Raw genomic sequence first — 21,913 nt, 5'->3', positions numbered from 1 at the left:
ACTTAGACTGTTGGTCCTTATATTTTGCTCCTCACCAATTGTAGCTGGAAATCAAAGGACAACATTTAATCCTGGTTTTTTTAATGCTTAAATTAAAAAATTAATGTTTATTTAATTGTGCTTTTATACTGACCATATCAACAGTGAACAGATTGCTCTTGGATATAGCTACTTAAATCTTTCTTTTTTAAATGTAAAAATCAAGAGAAATACAAATTTAAGGAAAAATGTTTAAAACACTTTTATATAAATATTTTGTTATTGCTAAGGGGTCTCTCTCTCGGTACGTATAATCACCAATCTACTGGTTCAATATTTTAAATATCTTCCTAATGTGGTATTTTCCAGTTCACAGCTATGTAACACAGCAGGTGTAAAGATGCAAAACATTCTGTTCCACCACATGTGTGATAGTCGTTTGTAGGTTATCATAATTTGGATAAGAACAGTGCAAGAAATTAATGTAGATCAGAAGTTGTGCTCATCAAGCACACCAGGTTTCTAAACTTACATGAATAACTGTATGAATCTGACATTTAATCCAGCTCAGAGACAGAGCAAAGGGATTAAAGTATCTTCTTTCTTTATAACAATTTATTGGAACAGGTGGCACTTGCACTATATTTTGGATATGTCTGAAGTATTTGTAGAAGCTAGGATTCGACAACTTAGAAAAGCAATATATTTTAGCATAGTCCATATACTGCTAAATTAACCTAGATGAATGTGCTGTAAAGGTGGAAATCACAAGTCTGATGAAATTGAGGATGATAAAGAATATGTTTATTTAGCACATTTTCCACAGAGCAACTACAATCCTTCACATATTTGTGAATCCATTCTCTCTCTTTTCAATGGAAATCTATCTTATCAAATATTGATTTCTAGTTCTCATCAAAAAGTGAGGGAACATGGAGATGAAAAATAAAATGTTTTCTTGATTTTGCTCTCAGTGTGGGACTAGATGTTCCTTAGCTAAGATTTAGCAACCACGGTGTTCTTTTATCTCTTCTCTGACAAATCTCACATGCTGAACCTTAGATAAGCCCACCTATATTTAATAGAAAGGTATTTGCTTTCCCATTTATAGAGCATATCATCAGGATGCAGATTACAGTTGACAAATCAATACAAGAAAAACTTTTTCTTCATTTAGTATAGCCGGAGTAGCAGTGACCACTACAGTTGAGACGGAAAAACAGTTTTCATTATAACCCTTGTTTTCTGTTATTCCTAAACTCATTTTTGAGTGTGAAATATGCTTTTTGTTTGCCATGGAAGCAAATCGCTATTCCAGTCATTCATTGAAATCTAATTATTTCCTAAATCTTTCCTATGTTTTTCAATTCACCAGTATGCCTTATATCCTTCTTTTCCAGAATTATTGTTGCATAATTTGTCTATCTTTGACTAAGTTCCTTAGGGCAAGCAAGGAAAATGTCTTAGTATATAACTAATATTTGGTCAGAACATAATGTATGATGGTCAGATTTTTTTCTTGGAAGTTTTATATTTATGTTCTCTTGATAGCACTTGTTTTCAATTTTTCTTTTCTAAATTCATTTTGTGTACAGAGTGAAAATGCCCTTGAGAACCAGTTTTCCTCAGCATTTTCTGCCAGAGTAGAATTCTGTGAATATTACCAACTTTTAATTAAAAGGAGAACAGGTTAGGCCAGTGTGAATGATAAGAGAACCCATACCTCACATCAGTCTACAAAACAAGTCAAGGCCTTGCATACGTAACATTTAAACTCATTGTTTGTGATAACTTTACATAAGCCTGAGATCGGTTAATAAAATGACAATGCTATGCTTAGTTGTACTGGCAAGCTATAAAAAAGACTTCTAGAATTACTTACTTCCCATTTTCAGAAAATATCACACTAGTCAAGGTCTATTTTAGGAGGAATGTATTAAACTGAAATGCATCAGCATTGTCCCAGGTGCCTTATTCTGAATGGATTTATGGCCTTTGCAAGGTTGATTTTCATGAACTTAGAAAAATAAGCATGAATGTGGAATGCTCAGTAATAAACAGATGCACACCTCTAACATGGGGGCCACATAACTCCGAAAGTGACAGAAAATGAGGCAATATGAGAGGTATTGTACTCAAAGTAATATACATTTTACAGTAATATACAAGTTCAATTACTTTCTAAAGGTTATGATCAGAAGTCAAGTAACTGGAGCTACTTTAAAGTTTTGAATTTGGCACCTATGTATGAGCAGCATATAATCCGAGGTCTTGAATCCTTCTAGCATTAATGGAGTCATCTTCCTTTAAAGGTTACTTTCTTCTTTAACAACTTATCCAGTTTTTTTAGGAAAATAAAGGTTTTTAATCACTCACACTGGGCTCTCGTGTTTCTTTTTTGCACATGGCTTCTTTAACATATTTTTATGTGATTCAAGACAGGAAATTCTCACTCTGTTTACATGTGAGTTCCATGAGGTCCCTCTTACAATTTTTCAAGGTACTGACAGAGTACACTATCTTGTTCCATATATGAGTCTTTTAATGTGGCATCCTTCTTTGAGACTCCAGCACCACTGAACAAGAGTTTTCAAGTGATCTTCACCAATTACTTTGTCTTTTGGGCTGTGAGATTGATTTTTTTCTAATATTGATTTCTGCCGATTCAGAGTGCTGGCTGGCTCTTTCCTGCTTCACTCAGGAGAAGCACACATAGGCAGTAGCAATTTTAAAACTATCAAATGTGGCAAGCATAATGAACAGACTATGTTATGCCAGTTCCCTCTCTATACAATTAGACCCTGATTTCCCAAACACAGACTGTCTGAAATTCAGGCAATTCTAAATTTAATTGTCCTCTATTGTCAAGACTCAAACAGAGCTTGAAATCTGTTTATCTGAATGGTAGATTTGGCTAAAGTCGCTAATGCCACTGAGGTCTTTGTAAAATGGCGGGATGTTGGGGTGGGAGGATGTCTACCATCACTATGAAACCATCAACCTTTTTGTTTCTTTACAAGGATAAACATTATGTAAAATTGTGTCAGCTACTGTACCTAATCTTAACCACACAATAATGATTTTATCTGTACCTATGGTTTTTACTTGTATCACTGTTTTCTGAATTATGAATATTGCATAAATGTAGAACTTTCAAAGTTATGATTTCTCCTGGGAGAAAAACCCAAGGCATGGCCAAAGCTGTCAAGGTCACAGAGTTATCTGGATTCTAAAAACTCATAGCATCATTACCGACAGACCCTGTGAGAGATAGTAGGAGACAGTGATCCAGATGAAAGCTTATCTGCTAGGTGACTAGCCACTGAAACTTTATAGCCTATCAGTGTCTTACATACCCAAAGGTGTTAGCAACTAACGTGTGTAGCCTGGGGCAGCATTACATTGCACCAAAACCACTGTTCCACATTTGTGCTGCTGCTGCTAATACATCTTCATTGTACTTATCCGGGCCACTCTAACCATTCATTTACAGTGTATTGTGGGAAAAACCTGTCTGACCTTCCTGCGCTCTTGGGACTTACTGATATCACACTACGGCTTTACCAAAGACTGGTGTCAGTTTCTGGACAGCTGGCAGCACGGGAGAAGGATTTCTCTGTTCAAATGCTGTTGAAGTGCCACATAAACAGAATAGGCTAATATGGGATGAAAGCACACTGCAGCATGTGTAATTATGAGATGAGACTGGAGGACTAACAGCACCCAGGCTTGATTAATTTGCATTGTCACTTCAAAATAGGTGGGTTGCCAGCCCAGGCAGAAACAAAACCCAAGCTCCTTGGGTAGATTCTTTCTGTTTGGCAGGAAGGGATGTTGAGGACAACATCCACGTTAACACAGCAATGAAGAAATAACAGAAATGCTAAAACTATGCTGTTCAAACAAACTATCTATCTGATGACTTATCTATAGTTGGCCGCCTTCCACGTAGAACAAATAATGAGCAAATTTTCCAACAGTGTAGGAAAATACTTAAAACAGATCTCAGAGATCCCACTTCTAAGACTGGCTAGAGATTGTGGGGAGACAGACACACATACATTGCAGTTCAGGGTCAGCCTACTTTGAGATCTAAACTGTAAGTCAGACAGGAGGCATACACTGCTAAGTATAGCTTTTATCACACACTTGATGCCCAGTAAGAGAAACACTGAATCCAGAATTCACTGTTGAACTTTAATTTCCAGCATGGCAGCATGATACACTAATGTATCAATAGGATGGATATTACAAACAATTAATATTTACAAAAATTTCACTAGAAACATTTTGCTCATGTTGTTCTCTGTAAAAACAAGCATAAGATGAAACTTTAGCTAATAAGGAATAGTATTTTTCCCAATAACTTCCACATCTCTCCTATCACCATTTAGCTATCAACAGATAGGGTACACAGTTCAACTTATAGTACATAGCTGAATTTTGATTATACTGTGTAGAAGGGAATAGGTAGGAAATAAGGTAGAAAGTATATTAGACTATGGAATCATAGCATTACAAATGAAACCTAACTCATTGATTATTTCTTTCCTCTGTACGTATATATCAAACTGATAACACAGACATTTGTATTCTATAACCCAGTAGCTGAGGAATGTCTGATTGAGCTATGTAGGATTGATTGAATGAATATGCAAGAAACTGAGGGAATGCTAAAGTGAAGAACACATTCAGACTACTTATTATAAAGGAATATCAAATTTAATTTTTCAATGAAAACTATGCATTCGAAACCCAATGTTACATCTTAAGAGACCATTTTAATTAGAAGAAACTTGTGCACTTGCTCCAAGGCCTTTTCTCTTGTGGACTGAGCCCTGATATTACTCATAAAGGTTCTCACTTCTTAGCATAAATGCAGATAGCTAACCAACCAAGGAGAAGGTTTTCATTTTACTGACATGAGGGCAAGGCAAACATCTAGTTTTGCAGCTAAAAATATACTAGCAGAATGTCCTTTTAACATTTACAGCACAAGATGAAGTAGAATTCCTTCCCAAATATTTGATTTGTGACATTACCTCACTGAAAATATAAAATTAAAACTTTACTCCTTGGGAAGTAAGCATTGAATGTGTCCTTATAGAATTATATACAAGGAGGATTTATTGCTAAAGCTTGCGGCTTATTCAGTCTCATTTCTGATGTCACTGCCACTTAAATTCTATTCTCCAAGTGACGTATTTAAGCTTATAACTTGAAATAGCCCTAAAGATAGAAACTATGAATGGCCTAATAATTAGATTTGGTGCGTCCTGAGAATACTGGAAGCTTTCAGAAAGGATTTAAAGATGGTAGCTCCCTAAATTGAACCGAACACTCTTTTGGAAGACCCACTGGAGTGAAAATACTCAAAGACTAATGTATAAATTTTAACTTCCCTAACTCCTCCCCTTTATCCCCCAGCTTAATTAGGGCATGTTCCTCAGACCAGAAAAGGAAACTAAAGAAACAAGGGCAAGGCTTTGGGTTATTTTCCATGGAAATCAGAGCTAGAATTCTTTTTCCTTACTGCAGTGAGTCTTTGTTAAGTGCACTGGAAGGGGAAGTTGTTTCCTTTTCCAATTTAAATGTACTGTACTGATAATTAGTTCAAAGAATTTGCTCTGACACAACTGCCTTTCATTTTCAATTGTTTTCAAATAATAATAATAAACAGAAGCTGAGATATCCACCTTTCAAAATAGATTTGGTTTAAACTAATACACATGACCTCAGATGAGCAAGGGTAAGCAAACTCTCTCTCCTTCTGCATTTCAAAAAGGCCCCGTTGGTAAAAAATAAATACATAAAAATGAAAAAAAAATGTATGAAGGATTTCTGACAAAAAAAGGGCTACAGGGAAAATACTAACAAAAGTAATTGTCTAGGGATTGTGAAAAGACAGCATTTCCCCAACCCCGGATAAACAAATAACTTTATAAAAATACATGCACTTTGGTGAAATGTAAAATTATAACCCTCACTATGAGACTGCAGGGAGCAAACAAGTGAGCCTGCACTCTGATCACTCAGATGTTAACTAGTTCCCCTTGAGAAAGCTGATCGGGGTAATTAGGGAGTCAGGCTGGCCTGCTGGATGGTTTAAGGAGCCAATTACCTCATCAGGGCAAGGTGGATGAAGAGGCAGGAAGGAAGTGCCGGTTGGGGAGGGAATGAGAACTAGTTGAGTTCAGCCAGACGGTGGCCTCCAGGAAGGGAAACCTCTATTTCCCTCACGTCCTGGGCAGAGGGTCAAAAGTGCTGTTAGCACTATAAATAGACAGTTGCACAGGGATTGTTGGTGGACCTGGTGGAGGAAATGTAAAATAAAAGAATATGGTGAAGGCACAAACACTGGAATCCGTACAGTTTCTGCAGGGAGAAGGTGGGAGAGGAGCCACGCCTTGTCACACATACATTTTGCTCTAAACTTACAATTTGGGAAACAAACTACACAGACACAAAAGGAAAAACAGCAAAGTCATGTTGTCAAAAATAGCTGCATTCCAAAACGAATGTGTGTGTGTGTGTGTGTGTGTGTGTGTGTGTGTGTGTGTGTGTGTGTGTGTGTGTACACATACATATTGTCACTGCGGTGTGTATAAGAGAAAAAAATGTATTATCCCACAAGTACGATGAACTTGTATTATATGCTCTTATACAGGGGCTTAATAGAGTGCACATTATTTATTCAGGCACACAAAATTGGATTGCAATGGCACCTGGGTTCCTAACTCCTTTAGGCTCAATTGAAAACCACAGCTTCAATAGACTGAAAGAATCCGAATCTGCTATTATAGCCCCAGTGAGAGAATGGAATTTTCTTCTTACTTTCTTCTTAAAGTTTCTCTTGGGCGCCATTGGTTTCCACTTGACAGCTTCATAGAATCATAGAATATCAGGGTTGGAAGGGACCTCAGGAGGTCATCTAGTCCAACCCCCTGCTCAAAGCAGGACCAATTCCCAACTAAATCATCCCAGCCAGGGCTTTGTCAAGTCTGACCTTAAAAACCTCTAAGGAAGGAGATTCCACCACCTCCCTAGGTAACCCATTCCAGTGCTTCACCACTCTCCGAGTGAAAAAGTTTTTCCTAATATCCAAACTTCATTCAGGAGTTGGCATCTGGAGGATATTACCCAACTATGTCCAGATCTTCCTTCTGATTCTAGTGGAAACAAGCTGCTGGTTGGTAATATCTTGTCACTGGTGATAGTCTTTCCAACGAATGCTCAGAATCTTCTATAGGCACTTAGTTTTCCTACTTTTTGGTAGCTCTCATTAACAGATATTATGTTTGCATTTAAAATGCTCAGTTTTGTTCTGTATGGTGCGGTATATCTGATTTCCATACATTGCTGAGTTTGGTAAAATGCTGTGGAGGTCTTTCCTTATCCCTGATGTCACTTCCTTCTTGAGATCTCAGTTAGCCATTATGGTGCTGCCCAGCTAAGTGAAATGTGGTTTGTTCTTGATATTTTTGTCTTGTCAAATGAAGTTACTGCTTGATGTATGGGTTGAAAGGATATTTGTTTTAGCATAACTAAATTGAGCCCTCTTTGGCTTACTATTTTTGCAAGGTGGCATGTTTTTTATTTTAACTTTTCAGGGGTGTCGCTCAGTAATGCAATATCATCAGTAAAGTCCAAGTATTCTAGGCATCTGACATCTACCCACACTATACCAGTGTTTGTGTTTCTAATTCACTTTTTCATTATCTAGTAGTCTATGGCAATGCCAAACAAAAGCAGAGATAAAATGCAGCCCTGTTTCATGCCCATGTTCACAGTGAATCACTCTGTTGTCTGGTTGTTCACCCTTACAGAGCACTTATCTTCTGTATGTGGCCTTGGTGATGTTGACAGATTTAGCTGGAATTCTGTAGGACTGAAGAATATTCCTCAATGTATGTCTGTGCAGGCTGACATATACCTTTTGAAAAATCAGTGAAATTGATGATGAGAGGACCTTGACAATCTATATATACTTCTATGATGCTACTTAATGTGAATATTTGATCTACAGAGGATCTCTTGGGTTTGAATTCAACATATTCTTCTCTAAGCTTTGCATCCACTGCCTCTTTCATCGCAGGGGTGATCTGATCATTTTTCTGTTCTACTTAAATTGTGAGCATTTTCACATCTTTTTATTGGTCCATTTCCTGTTTTGAGATTACCACACAGGATTTTAGTCACTTGGTAAATGACTCTGTGGTTTTCCATTATAGCACAAGGTTCAGCAGCTAGATCTTCAACGTCTCTGCTTTTATCCTTCCTTGCTTTGCTTTTCATGGCTTTGTTTGTTTTCTTATACTCCTTTTTTCTCCCTTTTCTCCTCAATATTTCCTTGGTTTTAGCATTCAGGAGTTCTCCTTTCAGTATTTTTCTGTTCACACTGAGACCTCATATCTTTCAGCTTATAATTTTTTTGCTTTATGTTGATATCCAACTGTGACTGCTATTGCCTGAATCACTTTGTCTCTGAGCCCTGCCTGTTTTTCTTCAGGTCCAGTCTCTCTCTCTTCCTCTGAACCTCAAATCTGTTCCCTACCTCAAGGTGGAATTTCTTGCAGTAATCTTTGGATTTCAGTTGTGTACGGTTAATTTTCCTTACCACTATCTGCTTAAAAGTGATCTCTCTCAATTCTTTTGCAATAGAAAGACACGTGTAGGAGAGTTAAACGCAAAGTTATTGAATGGAAATGGAATAAGGTGTTAACGCCCAGAATGTAATGTGTCACCACTGCACACTATAAAATGCTGACACTATCAAATGGGTAGTGCAATAATAATCTGCTGTTGAACACAGAGACTTAGGTTCTCTGTACTCATTCAAGTACAGCCCAGGAACCTACACATTTCACGTGGGTTTATCAGATCTATTAATTGGATATTCTTTGTTTGGGCTGAGTGCTCTCAGTTGATATTATGAATCTGTCAGCAATAACTACTGACTTGAATGTAAATACACTTGACTGAGAACACAACTAATTTAATTTCTATATTGATTAGCTATATTGCTATATTGAATAGCAGCTGTTCATTTGACACGTCAGTAAAAAAAATTACAATATTGAAATATTAAACTAAAACACGTTTCTAATTAATGATTAGGAAGTACAAAAGTGCTATTACGGCACTTCCTTTAGTACAGAGTTATTCAGATTGTTTTCAGCCTTCATCTCATATCTTAGAATGGTCTTCTGCAAGATAAAGTTAAATAAATATAATACGGCAGTATTGTGGTATTTAGTTGCCCTGTACCACACCTTACTGGCAGAGTGTGGTGCAGCTGGCACTCCCTGACTCAATTTCCTTTCCTGAGGTTGGTCTCCTTGGCTTTCCAAACACCAGATGGTGCTGGAGATGTGGCTTAGTCCTCCAGCCAAGTCACAAACAAAATTTAATTCCTTCCAGCATAGCAAAAATCCGATTAAAAATTGTCCCCAAAAGAAAACGTTTTTTCTCCCTTTTGGGGAATTCTCTTCAGCCTGGGTTACTTTTGAGAGTCTCTAATCTCAGGGATAGAACACTCAGCTCCTAGGCTGATTCCCCTGAGATATTTACTGTTCTCTGTTCCTTGCATCTGTCCCTGCTCTGCGGCCCCAAAGCTGGTTCCTCTGGAGTACTTGTCCAGCATATCCTGACTCATTGCCCTCCACCCTAGATTGATCTCCCTCAGCCCTTTTATAAGGCCCAGGTGTCCATTAAGCTATCACATGACCCACTTTAGTCCTGTCCCCTCAGCCTGGGAAGCAGCTAATTTATTATGGCACAAGTCTGACTGGTCCCATCTCTCCTTAATAGGACAAGTCACACTGTGACAGGCAGCAAGCATGTACTGTAGATAGAACACAAATTTGTAGCTGCCAATGATATTGCCTCATCCATCTTGTCTCTCTAGTGTTACCGCCTTAAACTTTAGGAATGATCACATGTTGCTGAATGCAACAAAGTGGACGATGCCCCTGTAGTTTTTAAATCTGAGTCCCTTGATTTGCATAACATTGCTCAGGGTGACTCACACCATCATGTTATTACCCATCTTCTCATTTTTAAAAACATATTTCTCGTTTAAACTAAATTCATGTTTAGCTACTGTGAGTACAAAAACCCATCTTTTGTTTCTACTTCAATTTAAAAAGGATGAGGTATCACATACTCAATCTTAAACACAGTGTTGGTTTACAGATATTCTTTCTTTTTCTAATCACTTTCTTCTCACAAGAAGTTACACATCTCACCAATGACCTGCAATTTGAAGCTGCATATTTGATTATTACAGTCTGATGCTGACAAAGCTCCACTGAAATCAATACAAGAAAGGTTCAATTCATTTAATTAGATGTCCGCATATGAGAAAAAAAAAGATAGGTAGACTTCTGACATTAAACGGGTTTTTTGTTATACCTAGTGGATTTATTCTCCTGAAGAAAAGTGCTGTATGCGGTGTCTAATCATAGTTTGCTCTTAAATTGAATGTAACGTGTAAATGTTTTTAATAATAACGTGAAATGTATTGGAGTGTGGTAGTAGGCTAATATCTAAAAGAACCTTCCAACCCTTAGTAAGTCAACATGTTTCAATGGAAACAGTATTAAAAACTAAGATGTATTACGGTATTAGCTGATGGAGAATGAAAGTTAATTGATTCAAATCACTTCTAATTAACCTAGTTTTGAAAAGTTTCAGTAGTATATTTCTTCAGAGCTGTTTAACACCATTGTACAGTAGATACAAGACTTATCAACATGATTAATTTGTCTCTGTCTCGACATACTGTGGTAGAAAGCCTCTTGGGAGAAAAACATCTCAACAGATGTGTGAAACTATATTCTGCAGCTACAAAAACAACATTCCACTGATGCAAAATTCAACAAGCAACCTATTCTTCCTCCTACCCTTCAGTTGCACACAGATAAAACTTCCATTTTATGAAAGTTTTATATTTAAAGTGCAAATCTCCTTCCTGTTCTTTGACTACTGGCTAACCTTTCAGTTAAGAGACTGCTAGCTGACCAACTAAGTTATTTATTTCAGAAATTCTTATTACTATTTATCTAACACCCATTAAGTATAGTATGTATAAGCATCATTTTACTGAACAATTACACTGAGAAGTATGGCCACCTCTGGGATGCAGCACAGCTGTCATATTCAAGAACAATACTACTACATAACAGTTTGGATAAGAATAGTTTGTCCAAATGACATGACAGGATGTGGGAATTATATAGGCAATTATCTTGGAACTTGGTCAGTTCAGTCAACAATTTGATAATACTCCTACTTCTTCAACAAGTGCCATTTTTTTTAATAGTATGTGCTGATAACTCTGGTTTTACAAAACACTTTTATACCTTACCATTTTATTTTCTCCAGGAAATATTTTTCTAAAATTTAAGCTAACTTTTCTTTCCTCCCATATGAAGATTCTTCACATTCCTTCCAGGTCACCATACCAAAGATGCATATTATATTAGCTCTATCATTTATCACATAATTTACCAGAAGTTCTATGCTGTATTCTCTAGTGAGATAGTACAGTTAAATGAGTAACAGATAAAAATCAAAGAAACTCTTGCACCAGTAAACAAAGACAATTTGTCTCGGACCACTGTTTGATGCTATCTATTTTCCCCAGTAATAATATTTTCATGATTTCTGTACAGAAGTTCCCTAGGGACTGGCATACAAAAATAAATTAGCAATAAATAAAGGCATTTTCATATAAATAAATGCACAGTCTCACCACTCCACAATTAAATAAAGCCTAAGTTAGAATCTTTTAAATTTTTATTACTCCATCTTGTTTTTATTTCCCACTCCATTTTCATTCTATATATACACAGTTCTCTTGACTCTTACAGGCTTTTCCACTAACTTTTAATAATATTTCATGAGTTTATTGACCCCAAGATGATCCTCGCTGGCTAACTTTATTGTCACCTTTTTATAACTTGAGCTTCTTACCTTTTGGCTCAGTTATTGCTGTTCTGTATCCCCCAAGTGCATTTACCACCCAATAATCTCATCACATTTTTATTCCAGACTTTATGCTTTGGTAACTCCTCTTCCCCAGAACACTCCGACCACATTTTTCAAAGTCTCTTCAAGCTCTTGAGAAATTCTAAATGATTCACTGTATTAAAGTTTTGGAAATGCTCATATGATCCCAAGTTTTGATTGATAGATTATTGCTATCTTTTTGCTATTTTATCAGTAAACAAATTCTCACTCTTTTTTAAGGATTGCTACATCTTTCATGATGTGTGTGGTGGAACAAAACAGCCTGTTACAACATCTGATGAAGAGAGGTAGGGTTAGATGAAGGTTTCTAACCATCGGAGGAGTGAGGTTCTGGAACAGCTTTCCAATAGTAGTGGGGACAAACAACCTAACTAATTTTAAAATGGAGCCTGATAAATTTAAGAACAGAATTATATTATGGGGTTTCTGTGACTGGAGGGGACTAGACTTGATGTCACTGAGGTCTCTTCCAGTCCTTGGTCCTAGGTTCCTAATATAAATAGGTGGCTGAGCGAAGCGAAGTCTAATACCCAACTTGATATAACTTCTTTGTTTGTCAGTAATGTGATGATTGGATGTGATGTTCAAAAATTAATTCCAAAATTTCAGGGACTGTTCTAGGTATGAGTAGGCATATGCCTATTGATTTTGGTGCAGGTCACAACACCAGAAAAGCCCAATTCACAAGAAAATCAGAGCTGCCTGAAGCGGCAGCTTAACTTGCTGTATGGGAACTTTGCTGGTAGCCTGGACTCTAACAGAAATATGAGACCCTTACAAGACAGTTTGTACAGTTTGAAGCTGGGATCCAAGGGAAAGAAAGATGAGTAAAGAAGGGGACCTGGAGCAGAAGGTGACAAGCTCCAAGGGCCAAGGTATGTGCTCCCTGAGTGGCAGTGGGGGAAGCAGAGACCCAGTGAAGACTAATGGCTAGTGATGGCAGTGCGGGTAAGCAGGGACCCAGAGGGGAAGCGGACTTGGTGATGGTAGGGAATGGAGACACAGAAAGGGGTAAAGCAGGGATCCACAAGGAAATGACAGAGTGGGGAGTGGCTGTGATAAGGAAAGTGGGGAACCACAAGGGGGGAACTGGTGGGTGGACATGGAAGCAGGAATCTAGAAAGGGAGGAGTGGAGATGGAGAGGAGAAAGCAGACTCTGGGAGCAGAAGGGAAAGGAAAAGTGGTGACCAGGGGCTGGGGAGAAGCAGGGATACAGAGATGCAGAAGTGGAGAATGGGTGGGGACAACAGGGACCCAGAAAGGGTGAATGGAGATGGGGAAAGGGAATGTGGGGCAACAAAGAGACCCTGCCATGGGTGGGAAAAGAGAGCAAATAGAGATCCTAGCATGGGGACGAGAATGTGGGACCCAGGTACATGGGGAGGAGAGAATGGGGATCACACAGATCCCCTGACATGGGGAGAAGCCAGCCATGTGTGGCAGAGCCACCCGGGGGGGGGAGGGGGCAAGTGGGGCAATTTGCCCTGGGCCCCGCAGGGGCCCCCACAAGAGTTTTTCAGGGGCCCTGAAGCGGGGTCCTTCACTCGCTCCAGGGCCCCCGGAAAACTCTCGCGGAGCCCGGGCCCCTGGAGCTTCTTCCGCTCCGGGTCTTCGGCGGCAGGGGGTCCTTCCGCCCCGCTGCCGAAGACCGCAGGCCTCCTGAATCCTCTGGGCGGCCCTGATGTGTGGACACACAGAGCCCCTGGCATGAGGGAGAAGGGGTGAGTAGAGTTGCACGAGTCCCTGAAATAGAGAGGCATGGGAGGGTGGCACAAAGGGAACTTGAGGGCGGAATAAATGCAAGGAGCCCACTGGCAGGTGCACAATCCACTTGACTTAGAGAAGCTATGAAGCTGTCTCCCCCAATAAATAAATATATGCAAATAAATACAAAATAATAATTAAAAAAACCCATGATATAATGACAGGTGCTCCAGTGGAAGGAGCAGGGGTTCTGGAAATCATGGCTACTCTTGTTTCTTTCCCTAATTCCCTTTGAGCTAATTTAACCTCACAGTACCTTAGTATGATTAGTTCCTGGGAGTTTATGAAGTTTTGTAAAGTGTCTGATTATTATTATTGTCAATATCCTCAGATGAAAGATCGAGTATTACAACTTGCATTGACGTAGAACCTTTCAACCAAGGATCTTATGGCACTTTACAAAGATAGATAAGTATTATTTATATTTTATAGATAGGGAACCGAGGCATAAAGATACTAAATTACTTAGAGGCAACAGAATCCAAGTTTCTTTACTCCAGGTATCCTGTTCTAACTACTAGCCATCACAATCAGTTAGCACAAAGCAGTGTTATATCGATGCTGATGCAGTAGTATGGGGTAACAAAGCAATATCCTTCTCATATTAATTTTAGGGTGGGTTTTTTCCACTCTGCATGCTTATCTTGAAGGACACAGAATAAGTACATAAAAATTAAGACAGTGCTGTGACATTAGGGACTGTGACATTAGGGACTTCTGCACTGTACCCTTACATCATCAATGCCAGTGAAACAGTTCTGTGAAATGCAGCTATTAGTACGAATGCCGGTCTGAACATTAATAGAGTAGATAAATTTTTAATAGGTGACTTATGATTCAATATTGGGATGTCCATGTTTTAAGAATGAGAACACCTAGACATCACAGAGAGCCATCAACCACTACCAAAGAACTCCATTTCCATTATCTTCATCTTTGTTAAGGGAAAACAATTAATATACCTTCAAAACAATTAGTTCAATACTAATTGTGCCTGAGGCAGCTCATTCCACCCTTTATCTTCACACTGGTAGTTAAAAGGTGATTTTAATTGCCATGGTAATAAGATATAATAAGAGCAAAACTGCTTCTGATTAAATAACATTTGCATCAGAATTGCTGTTGTAGGCTCTTTAGTTCCTGGGAGGTTGTCTATCTTTAGAGCTTTTTTCTTCTCTATTTTCATGTACCATACAATAAAATGTTACCATGCTGTTAGACATGTTAAATTAAAAACACAGACGTCATGAAGTACAAAGTAACTGGAACGGTAGCATGTATGTATTAGAGTAGCCTTCAGAAAGTTAGAAACTGTACAGAAGAACAGCTAAAAAAAGACTACTCCAGTTTTGCAGATGTACTGAGCTTCAGAGGAAATGAGATACTTTGAAAATAATTTCTGCAAAATTCCTCAGGTCCCTTAATGGAGAGGAAGGATAATTCAATATTTAGAGTACTAACCCAGGATCTGGTTCAATTTTGAGTTCCACCACAGTTCCTATGTGACCTGGGGCAAGTCACCCATCATCTCTGAGCCTCAGTTCCCCATCTGTAAAATGGGGATGAAAAGAGTACACTCCTACCTTTCATGAGTGTTATAAGCATAAATACATTAAATATTGTGAGGCATTCAGATACTACTGTGAGGGGGGATACATGAGGAGCTAAGATAAATATGAGAGCTTTTTGGCATTCAAAGACAGGCCTCATATTTTATTTCATATTATGATTTTAAATCAGCCATGCATGCATTTATTCTTTCATTGAGAGCATTTGCGGACAGCTTTTTCAAAAAGATTATCACTGTTAAAAACATAATGCAAATCAAAATGGAATTCCATAGCAACACTGAAAGTCACCTCCCATAGCCAAACTTCAGCAATTCCAACTGTTTTGGTGCCAGAACATTTTTTTTTAAAGTTGCAATTATAATACAGTCTTGAAATACATGATTACATACAGGTACTATTATTTTCTGCAGGACTCCTGCATCATGTAATGTGCAAGTTTGGCAGTGTTCAGTTAGTAAGGGAACTGTTCAACATTTATTTTCAGCCCTATTATTCACTGCATAGCTCCCTACATTATTCCTGGCTCAACATCCAAATTATACATTAAATGAAGCAGGAGTGTGTTGCTACTTACATTGGTGTAAATTAAAAATCCATAGACTTCAACCAATGTGTACTGGGGTAACTGCTAAAAAAAACTGGCTCAGAACAAGTCGCAGGCCCATATATATATATATGTTTTATTCACAGGGAACCATCCAACCACAGGGTGAAAAAATAGTACCCGATCCTGTAATTAAAAAGCTTCATAAAACAGACACACAAAGGAATACTGTGTGTTATCTTGGCTAAGTTTACTGGTGGAAATATAATTTTGATACTTGATTCTGGGAGGGACTAACTGGTACATTACTTATTCAAATCACCCTGCCTTTGTCCTCGTGAAAATATTTGAATTTTGTTAATATGGATGTATTTTAATATTTTAGGGGTAAATACTACCCTGCCTGGAGCAGCAAATGATTAGCACAGATGTTGTCCAGTGTATCTTTTGCTTGACTGTTGGAGTAGGGGCGAAAGGGGCTCCTTTTGTCCTACCAGCTGCAGGAAGCAGGATTTATTATCACTCTTGATATTTATATAATATCTAAAATATGCTAGTCACTTAACAAAACTTAAAAAAAAAAATCTTGATTCAGCCCTTAAAATGCAGGTAGGCAGTAAGTTTACTTTAGACATGTAAACTAAGAAGCTGGAAAACAGAAGACACTTGTTTGCTCCACACAGAAAGGCTTTAGGAGAGCATTAGAATTTTATATTCAAAGATATAGTTAGAGAATGAGTAAAAAAAACAATGCTAGGTTAAAATATCCCCGGGTGAAAAGAGTCACCTTGTCAAAATGACAGCTTGAAAAGACATATACACCTTTCCACTATGACTTCTGTGTCATGTTGGCTTAGAAAAATTTGCAAGCCATTTTCATAAGCAGCAATGACCCTGCGGAGCTGAAAGTATCAAGTAAAAAAACCTTGTTTGGCAAACTAAGACATACTTATTGAATGAGATTGTTCTGGATTCTAATTGTCTTTTGCACTAGAGGTATAACACATGGAATGGATATTATGGTATATAGTGCTTTTATTATAGAAGATAACACATACTTAAGCAATGAAGATATATAGATAGGTTATTTACATCATCAGGCCCTAGTTAAGATTTGAACAAGGTCACTGAGGATAGCTACCGGCAGTTGAGTATTATATACGGTGGTTTCAGCACATTTTACAGTGGACAGTCAACCACACATTGGTATTTTCCACACAGATCAAGGACCAAATTAAAGTGAAACTTCAATTAAAATCTACTTCCAGTAAAGTTCCTTGATGCTTCAAACTGTCTTGATCACATTTCCCAGAATATCCCCTTCTTTGGCTACATATTAAAACAAATTTCCAACACTGTCAGCTGACACAAGCGGACATTTAATAAGGAATAAAGGAAGCCTAGTGATTGGTCAAGTGTTGAACACATCTCACTAAACTTAATCTAATAAAATGGAAGTTTAATCTTTCAGGAAGAATTTGTATTTAAACTGAAATTAAATAGAGAAGACTTCACACAGTATTGTGAATTAAAAGAGTTTTGCGCCTACACAAGTCATCAAAGGGTTACCTGAACAAATCTATGGCTGCTGCTGCTTTTTTTTTTTTTTTAAATATGGTGTCTTTTCCACTCTAGGCAGATGCAAAATAATGTTAGAGTATGTGGTTTCACAGCAAACTCTGAAGAAGTCATGTCAAACAAAACAATCAATCAATCAAACAAATGTACAAACAAACAAACATACAAACAAACGTAATGTGGTTTAGAGGCTCTGTGGCAAAATCACGTGAGTACGCTTCCAAAAATATTATGTCCAAGAATTTTTACAAGACTACCACAAAAACAATTTGTATGTGTATATCTCTGTGCATAAGTTACAGTGATACAGTGGAAGTCTGTACAACTACATTAAAAAATACAAAGCAAAACATGAAAGAATTAGGAAAACATAATTTATCACTGTCAACAAATATAGCAAGGTATCTAATAAATATGTTCTCTTAAAAATAATTAGTTGCACATCTAAGAAAGATCACAGACCTAGATGAAAGGAAAACTGTCCTAATTTGGCTCATTGCAAAGTTCTGAGTGTTTACAGGTGACTAGCCATTCTTGCCAATATAAATTATACAAGGACTTATCTAATGCACTGATTTAACTACATATCAACATAGTTAAAGTGGTACAACTCTTTTAGTGTGGATGCAACATACTGGTATAGCAATTTCCACATGAGAAGAGAATAAGGTAGACTATTATAAGGTACCTTTGCATCACTATAACTGCACCCACAGTAGAGGCTGAACCAGTACAAATAGCTGTACTGGTACAAAAACTGTGTGAAGACCAGGATTTAAGTTTGAAAATGTAGTTGACATGTTCATCGCCCAGTGATGGTGGCAACTATCTTTCAGAAAATTCAGATTATTTTGAGCACTATGGCCCGAAAGGCACCCTCTTCTGGAGGGCACAAAATGTAGCGTAAGCAGAACAAAGGGTGGGAATGCTTGTAAAACATTGAAAGGCAAAGCATAGTGGGCTGATGGCATGGTTTTCCTACTTTCCAGAAGCAGGATATTGGGACAGAGCATAGAGGTCTGAGAGGATACAGCAGGAGGGAAGAAATTGTATTCTATAGCACACTACCCACAAGACCCTAATATTTCTATAACTGGTTCCACTCTATACTTACACTGTTCAAAGTGAGGATGTGCAGAGACATAGAACACAGCTTTTAAGGGCTGCCAGGTGGGAAGGTGGACAGCATCATTAAAGTACTGGCAATCTATACTAAAGCCCTGGGATCTACAAAATTTTGCTTGATGATTATCAAGCTCTGTGGGTTTTAAAAGCCTCATCTCAACTAGCGCACAAGACTGACAGCCCCTCCACAAGAAGAAACTGCACAAGTCAGGCCTGGCAGAGTTTTTGAGTTTGATCTAACCCCTGTTGAAGCCAATGGGAGTATCTCACCAACCTCAGTAGTAGCTGGATCAAGCTCTTTGTGCTTTTTTCCCATTCCAATTTGTTTCAATTACAGGAGAGAACTGGGTATATGGGATCAAAATACAAATAATTGTAAACTAGAGTCAATCATGTTTCTGTAAAATAGTAAGAGGAATTATTAAAAAAAAAGTAGTCAAATTCTTCTTACTGTTTTTAAACCTTTAAAACAAATGGATGTTATTTTTATTTTTCAACCTCTTTCATAGACCTCCATAATGGTTGTGCAAATCTACAAGAAAATTTAATTAAATCTCTCCAGTAAGATGACTTCACATATTCATGAACAAGGTCACTGCAACAACACGTTCTGGAAAAACTAGCTAGGAATCTATTTATTCATGTTCAGAAAGTAGGTTGTCCTAGTTTTTTCCTGATTTTTTTACACCATTATTTAAGAATTTCCCTTTCCCCCTAAAAAGAAAAGAAAAGAACACTCTTACAGAGGTCATGTAGTCCAGTCCCCTCACACATGGCAGGGCTAAGTATTATCTAGACCAGGAATCTCAAACTCAAAGCACCATGAGAACCAGATGAGGACTAGTACATTGGCCCAAGGGCCGCATCACTGAAACCTTTTCATACAACGATACAAAAGTATAGTCAAAAATGAAAAAAACAAAGAATAATATAGTATGCTATTAAAACTGTAATGCGAAGAGGGGTTTTAATAAAATATAAACACCTGTAACACCTGTATGTGGTCAGTAACACTGAGGATGATCTACACATGGGGTCGGCAACCTCTGGCACGCGGCAGGAAGCCACGGCCAGCACATACCTCACCCGCGCCGCTTCCCGCAGCCCCCATTGGCCCGAGACGGCAAACTGCGGCCAGTCGGAGCCGTGATCAGCCGAACCTGCCGATGCAGCAGGTAAACAAACTGGCCCGGCCCACCAGGGTGCTTACCCTGGTGAGCTGCGTGCCAGAGGTTGCTGACCCCTGATCTATGCTAACAGTCTATCAACATAGCTGTAATGTTTTTAAAGTAACTCTTCATATAAAATACGTTGCCACTTTTAACAAACATTCTTCCCAACTACTCACAGCAAAGAGTCACACATGCTGAACTTCATACCTCAGACTGCTTGTCTAGTCCATGAGACCCTGCCCCACCTCTTCCCACCCCTTCCCTGCCCCCATTCCAACCCCTTCCCCGAAGTCCCCACCCCCTCCCTACCCCTATTTCAACCCCTTCCCCAAATCCCTGCCACAGCCCTGCCTTTTATCCGCCTCCTCCCATTGCGCGCCACATCCCTGCTCCTCCCCCCTCCCTCCTGGAAAGTCCTAAGCACCGCCAAACAGCTGTTTGGCGGCAGGAAGCGCTGGGAGGTAGGAGGAGGAGCAGGGACACAGTGCGATTGGGGCGGGGGAGTGGAGCATGGCTGTTGGTGGATTCGGCGCCTATGACGAGCCACAGGAAATAACTCCGCGGGCCGCATGCGGCCCACATGTTTGAGACCCCGATCTAGACCATCCCTGATGGGTGTTTGTCTAACCTGGTCTTAAAAATCTCCAACGTTGGAGATTCCACAACCTCCCTAGGCAATTTATTCCAGTGTTTAACTACCTTGACAGTTAGGAAGTTTTTCCTAATGTCCAACTTAAACAGTATCAAAAGCCTTACTAAAAGTCAAGATATACCACATCTACCACTTTTACCCCCACATACACAAGGCTTGTTATCCTGTCAAAGAAAGCTATAAGGTTGTTTTTACATGATTTGTTTTTGACAAATCCATGCTGACTGTTACTTATTATCTTCTAGGTCTTTGTAAATGGATTGCTTAATTATTTACTCCATTATCTTTCTAGGTACTGAAATTACGCTGACTGGTCTGTCCCTGGGGTTGTCCTTATTTCCCTCCCTCTCTTATTTCCCATTTACATTGCAATTAAGTGTGTGATTTCACAGACATACTGCTGGAATTATGATTTCAATGGAATGGCAGCAAAAAGAATCTAGGCTGAGAGGTAGACTGCTTTTTTCTACAAAGCGAGAAGATATGAAATAACTGCAAAAGGGCATACAGAATATTGCTAGACAAGTTAATTATATTAAAAGACTAACAGGGACTTACACAGTGTAGCAAACAAGAAGAAAGAACAATATTATGTCGCCAACATTTTCATAAGTCCCAGTAACCAGGAGTTCCTCAATTTTTGGGTGCTCAGTTTGAGACACTTTCAAGTGGCCTCATTTTCAGAAAGCTATGCTGGCTATTTTAAGATGTTTCAAGTTGGGCCACCAAACACTGAGGAACCCAAAGTCACTGGTCATATTTGAAAATCTTAGCCATATTTTTTTTTCCAGGCTTGCTATAGTGTGGAAGTCCCTGGTTAAACTCACTAGGAGACATTTTAATCAAACTGTGTTAAAACTATATTGGCAGAGCAGTTTTCATAGAAAATGAAGGCCAGTTACCGTGGGAACTCCATTTTTTAGGATATCTTGGGCCTGATTTCAAAACTGAGGAGCACTCAGAACTCCCTGTGGTTCAATGGGAGCTGTGGGTGCTCAACATTTCCGGAAATGAGGCCAAAGGTCTCTCCAGCTGGACACCCAAAAATAAAGGCTCACAAAATCATTGATCACTTTTAAAAATTTTGTCCTAATATTTCTGAAGTGTAAAGTATCCCTGAAAAAAACTACCTTTCACTACAAATACGGTATATACTTACTTAAAATATAATGTTTTTATTTCAAATACTTCTTCCTAATTGATTGATCTCCAGTCTAGTGCTACCTCAATTCACGCTAATTATAAGATTTATTGTAACATCATTCTGGTACAAAACTTATATATCTTGGCACCTTACATAAGGTTTGTCAAAGAAAAAAAAATCTATTATTTTGCTAGAAGTGAACCTGTCAGATTTGTTCACTAGGTTGAAACGAGAAGTTGTAGTCACATACTGTGCATTTTTATGTTTTATGATTGAGGAGGATTAGTTCAGTCTCACAACAGCACAAAAATGATCACAGAAGGAGAACAGCAACTGAAGTCTAAAGTAAT

General features: G+C 38.4%; 1 protein-coding gene across 3 annotated transcripts in view; it reads right to left on the bottom strand.

Annotated features, from left to right (window-relative positions):
* DIAPH2 (diaphanous related formin 2) overlaps positions 1-21,913 on the bottom strand; it is an 834,834-nt gene that overhangs the window by 164,003 nt on the left and 648,918 nt on the right. The window lies entirely within an intron of this gene.

The sequence above is a fragment of the Mauremys mutica genome, chromosome 9 (genome assembly GCF_020497125.1).
Source record: "Mauremys mutica isolate MM-2020 ecotype Southern chromosome 9, ASM2049712v1, whole genome shotgun sequence".
Taxonomy (NCBI): domain Eukaryota; kingdom Metazoa; phylum Chordata; order Testudines; family Geoemydidae; genus Mauremys; species Mauremys mutica.
The sequence above is the reverse complement of the archived record's forward strand: the minus strand, read 5'-3'. Positions and strand labels throughout refer to the sequence as shown.